The sequence below is a fragment of the Lethenteron reissneri genome, chromosome 2 (assembly GCF_015708825.2).
Source record: "Lethenteron reissneri isolate LAM-NWPU_2019-01 chromosome 2, ASM1570882v1, whole genome shotgun sequence".
Lineage (NCBI taxonomy): Eukaryota > Metazoa > Chordata > Hyperoartia > Petromyzontiformes > Petromyzontidae > Lethenteron > Lethenteron reissneri.
In genome coordinates, this window is record NC_083780.1 from 15820700 (window position 1) to 15826747 (window position 6048).

The 6048-nt window shown below is 46.5% G+C and overlaps 1 long non-coding RNA gene across 1 annotated transcript; it reads left to right on the forward strand.

Annotated features, from left to right (window-relative positions):
- Nucleotides 1-550: 550 nt before the first annotated feature.
- Nucleotides 551-2100, forward strand: LOC133344198 (uncharacterized). Its single transcript, XR_009755327.1, has 3 exons — nucleotides 551-699; nucleotides 1353-1423; nucleotides 2030-2100. It is a non-coding gene; the product is annotated as an uncharacterized LOC133344198 (long non-coding RNA).
- Nucleotides 2101-6048: the final 3948 nt, after the last annotated feature.

The following is a 6048-nucleotide window of genomic DNA, read 5'->3' on the forward strand; positions in this document are numbered from 1 at the left end:
ATAAATAGTTTGTAACAAAACTCCCATCGATTTAAAGCTTTCGTGACTGCAGGAATTCATCTTTTTGGTTCTTTCGGTAAAGTCACGTAGAATGTAAATAATAAAATAATAAAATAAATTTCGATTTAAAACTTTCGTGACTGCAGGGATTCATCTTCTTGGTTCTTTCGGTAAAGTCACGTAGAAGGGAAGTAATAAAATTATAAAAATAAAACATCATAAAATAATTCTCACGACGTTTCGGCCACAACGCAAGCAGCCGTCCTCAGGTGGAGAACAGGTCTGTCGAGAAGACAGAGTCTGAATGACAGACATGTTCTTCACCTGATGACGGCTGCTTGCGTTGTGGCCGAAACGTCGTGAGAATTATTTTATGTAGTTTTATTTTTATTATTTTATTACTTCCCATCTACGTGACTTTACCGAAAGAACCAAGAAGAAGAAAATACTCCCATCGTTAACATTCCAAAAACCCACCCTATGGCATGCCGGTTGCTACCAACGTCGTATCTTGTGGCCTCCCGTTTTGGACCTCTCTCTGACGACCGCCAGGTGGCTTCCAGCCGTCGCGCGGTCGCCGGACTCAAGCCGACGTTGCCGTGTTCGTTGGAGGTGGGCGCGCGAGGGCTCCGCCTCACGGTGACCGGCGCCCGGCACGCGCCGGCCCCGCAGCGCAACGGCTTCCACAAACACAAGCCGGTAAAAGGACGCCCGGCGGTCCTTCACCTCGACGCGGCGCGCAGCGTGGCCAAGTAGCGGCTCGATTTCATCGCTCACGGCGAACGGCAGGGAGGCTGTCTCGGTGCGGTGATCATCGTCATCGAACACAGGCGGTCGCCACCACGGTGGCTAGGAGATGTTAACTACCTCGACCGGTATACAGGAGGTCGTGGGTTCAATCCCAACCCTGAGACCTGCTGCTGTATATTTGGAGTTTGCGTGTCTCTCTCTCTCCGTGGTGAGATGTTGACTACCTCGCCTGGTCTACAGAAGATCGTGGGTTCGATCCCGACCCTGACGCCTGCTGCTGTATATTTGCAGTTTGCGTGTCTCTCTCTTTCGGTGGTCGCATGTATTTTAATCTGGGTCCTCCGGTTTTCCCCTCCACATTTAGAATCGACGTGCGTTGAGAGCATAACGAATAAATACCGGTCGCGAAAGCCTTGCGACGCGTTAAATAGGCCGCGTTCGCTCATTCGTTCGCCGCTTGACGACTTCATTCGCCGGCCGTGTCGGGGTGGAGGAGGGGTGCACGACGCGACATTTTATACTCGCGCGGCGATCCGACCCCAAACATTGTTGGTGTTTTGCTTGCACGCGATAGACTCACGCGGCGTGCGTGTCCCTTGCAGATCAAGAACTTCAGCCACTTTTTCCAGCTGAAGAATATTTCTTTCTGTGGTTTCCACCCCAAAAACCCATGGTAAGCAGGTGTACGTGTGCACATGCATAGCCCTGACAATATCTAGATTGTGATAGAGGGCTTTCACGGCCAACACCGCTGATGATTATTTGAACCGGTGCTGGGCATCCCCTAAGTCGGCTAAGGCTCAAATGAGCGCCAATGTGTAAACATGGCCACTCGGGAGACAAAGGCGACCGGGCGTTATGCTGGCCACCCACCCACCTCATGTGCTGTGCCAACCCTCATAGGTGTTACTCTCTAACAGCACTTGCCCCAACAGTCTGTAAGGGCTATGGGGGGGGGGATCTTTATCTTTTGTGTTGGCATTGCTGCTTGTCAATTTCCAGGGAAACCGCGTAGGGGGGGGGAATCCTTTCATGTGTCAGAGGCCAAAACGTGGAGTGGTTGGCGTCAGTTTTTCGTTGCGAAGCTGAACGCGGAATATTGGCACGAGACGATTGCGAAGTGCCACACATTTCAAGGATGATTGTTAAAGAGAATGCTACCGGCTGACACGTGATTGATGAAATTAATCACGCGGTCGTCTTTCGATTGATCGCTGGGAAAAATGCGCGCAAAGGAATTGAACTGTACCGCAGCTTTGTGTTGCGTTTCCTTGCGCAGCTACTTTGGGTTCATCTGCAAGCACCCAACGGACGGCAGTTTTGCCTGCCACGTGCTCCTCTCCACTCAGTTCTACCAAGCCCATCGCAGAGTGCTTCGGGTAAGAGACATAACACACTGCACTCTGCGTCGCAGGCCTCTCATCGGAGTTCGTTGAGTTGCAAGGGGTGAAACGTCGAGAGGCAAAGGATGGGTCTCGTTTGCGGAGGGCGACCTGGGGCAGTCATCGGCTGCGGAAGGGGCTTCGAAACGTGGTCACCTTGGAATCCAGCAGCGCTATACTACACTATACTACACTACTATACATTACACTATACACTACTATACTATACCTACACTACTTTACACTACTACACTATACACTACTATACAGTACACTATACAGGACACTACTATACACTACTATACACTACTACACTATACACTACTACACTATACACTACACTACTTACACTACTACACTATACACTACTATACGTACACACTATCACACTACACTATACACTACTACACTACCTATACACTACTGTACATTACTATACCTACTACACTACACTACCACATTATACTACACTATACACTACTATACTATACACTACACTATACACTCAGAAACCATGTACTACTATACTACTGTACACTACACTATACACTACTAGACACTACACTATACACTACACTATACACTACTATACACAACTACACTACACTATACACGACACTACTTTACACTACTACTTATACAACTACTATACACTAATACACTATACACTACTATACACTACTACACTACACTATACACTACTATACACTCACTATACACTACTACACTATACACTACACTATACACTACTATACACTACACTGCTATACACTACTGTACTTACTCTACACTACTACACTACCACTACTATATATCTACACTATACACTACTACACTATACACTACTACACTACACGATACAACTACTATACACAGACTCCAGCTCTTCCTGGAGAATTCCCAGGCGTTCCCAGGCCAGCCGAGCGACATCGTCCCCGCCAGCATGTCCTGGGGCTGGCCCCGGGGTCTTCACCATTGATGTGAATGGTCTCAATGTTATGTTTGATAAGGAAAAGAAAATAAGATTTATTAAATTGCAGTAAATAAAGCCGTTCAGCATTGTGTTGTTACGTTAATAGTTATTTCAATGTATCAAGCGCCCTTAAACCGTGTGCTTGTTTACAAACGTTGAAGACGCTTGTATTTATCATCGGACCATTTTTGCCCGTATGAGAGTATGAAAAATAATAGGTTCATGTAGCGGTTTCAAAGACAATGCATATATTACCAGAGTTTGGTTGCATGTTCACGACAAGTACTCTGTGTGGTTAATGCAAACGTGATTCCTTGCAATTGGTATCTATTTGGTGTTTGAACGTCTTAACACCTGTTTAACTGCCAGAAATGGTTAAACTTATTCTTATTTTTTCATACTTTGATCATTGGCAAACAGGTCCCATGATATAGTTTGTTCACCCGATTATATCAATGCTCTGACACGGTGCTTTGTCTTTGGGCTGTTCACCTTTGGCGTTGATGTCTGTTCTGACACTGGTGGGTGAGACAACGCCATACAGAACAAGGCTGTAGTCTCTGATGTAGGCCACTTTCACAGACAATGCATATACACTATCAGAGTGGGTATGTTTACCACAAGCACGCGTGGTTATGCGGACTTGATTCCTTGCAAAAGGATATCTATGTGGTGTCCGAACATCTTAACACCTTCCCGTTTTTATTGCGAGAAGGAGTAAAACCCAGATTCTTATTTTTTCATACGCTTGTATTTCCATGCAGTCCTTCAGTGTAATCACCTAAAAACGTCCTCTCTGTATATGTCAAGACCTCCAGAGGAACAGCTGCCACGTGCTGTTAAATGTCACGCGTCGTCGTGTCTCTTTGCTCAGACGAGCCTTGTGAATGTTAATGCCCCTTGACGACACGAGGCGGTGCTATTTTGTTAAGGCGGCAGCCCATGCCTCAACATTTTAACTCGGAAAAAATTCACCCGTAAAAAACAAAGTTTTCACTAGAAATCCTTTATATGCTTGGCATCGGTTTTATTTTATTATTCATTTCTGTTTTTCTTGAGTAAGAGTTTCATTTTATCACATTGGTATTTAAATGAAATATGAAGAAAAAAATTCCTAAAAAGTGGAAAATTTGGAAACATTTTTTCACGAAAATAAATTGTCACGCACATCGAGTCTGTGTGCAAAAATGGTCAGCTCGATTGGATCACGAGAAGTGGGTTAAAATACGACCGAAAGATTTGCACGGTCGTAAGCGCGCAAGCAAGCAAGCAAGTGACTTAATATAAAGGATTTAAAAATACTCACGGCGCCTATTTCTTGCGTAGTATTCTAACATCTTCTTGGTTCTTTCGGTAAAGTCACGTAGAAGGTAAATAATAAAATAAAAAATAAAACAATAAAATAATTCTCAGAACGTTTCGGCCACAACGCAAGCAGCCGTCCTCAGGTGAAGACCAGGTCTGTCGGGGAGACAGCGTCTGAATGAAACACCACCACGCTTGGAGCGTATATTTAAGCTGGGTTGGAAGGGGGGAAGGGCGCCTTGACAAAATAATTTGCATATCAATAGGAATTTTATTATTTTATTATTTCCCTTCTACGTGACTTTACCGAAGAACCAAGAAGATGAATCCCTGCAGTCACGAAAGCTTTAAATCGAGTATTCTAACAGTTTAATGTTTTCTCTCTTCGTAAAAAAAAAAAACCGTTCCAGCGGTGGAATTGTTAATTGCGCGCGTCGTAAGAGAGAGAACGGGGCTGATCGGTGGTGGCTTTGCTGCACGTGGCTGTCTGTGATCCGGCACTGTGGATGGAGGCAGGCAGCAGCGAGGTGGGGGGTGGGGTTGGTGGACCACCGCTGCACACCGATGTTGTGAAACTCCCTTTCCCGCGAGCGTCGAGGACGAGCCCAACACCCTGGCTCGCTCGGGGAGGGGAGATTTAAAAAAAAAAACGTGCGACTCCACTTGTTCCACGGGTACGGTATCGAGCGTTGCTCCCTCGCACCGCGTGGGTTTTCTACCCGCGCAGATTACACCTTCTCATTATACGGAGGGCACCAGGGATTTGGGGAGGTATTCAGAGCCGGCTTACCCTGTAGCGCCCCCCCCCGCTCTTCGTGGCTCCTCCTGCATCTCTGAGTCGGTCCGCTCTCTACGCGAGCGAGCGTTGTGCGGCGGTGGCGGCACAGTGTTGCACGTTGAAATTGTTCATCACTTGTATCGCCAAAGACTTAATTGTGTGCTTGTCTTTGCTTTGTGTTGCAGGAAAGCTTTTCAGCAGTTTTAACCACGACTGCATGGATTACAACTGCCCGGTTGAAGATATTTTTCTGGAATGAAGTTACGTAAAGGTGTACTACCTGTGTGCAGTGCACTTATATCACCAGTGCACGAGTTTTCTCCTAAGTAAGCCCAATTCGTGGTATGCATTCATGTATTCATACGTGTGTAATTTAAGTTATTTATGCGAGGTATGTACGGCAATCGTGGCGCGTGTTTACCAGTCACAGCGGCAAAGAAGGTGTCATTGTGCATCGACAGATTATTTTATTTCACAAATCAGGGAATATCGAGGACCCTCGCTATACTAGCGTGCGGATGTCTGCACACACCACCACATGTGCAGCCATATCAGAATACCTTTTTGGTGAATTTGATATTTTTACAGTGGGACATTTCACACCAAATCTGTACACGCCTGTGTGGAACTCCTCAGCTTGGTGGGGTGACCAATGACCTATGACTCTTCACAAAGCAGGATTTGAGGAGCGATTGGCAGTGCAACGAACACGTGGTACCGGCATGCAAGGGGAGGTGGAATTCAATCATATTACAGGGGAACGCCCGGTGGAAGTGGGTGGGGGAAGAGGGGGGGAGTGGGTGGGGCGAAGGGGGGGAGTGGGTGAGGCAAGGGGGTAAGTGGGTGGGGCAAGGGGGGTA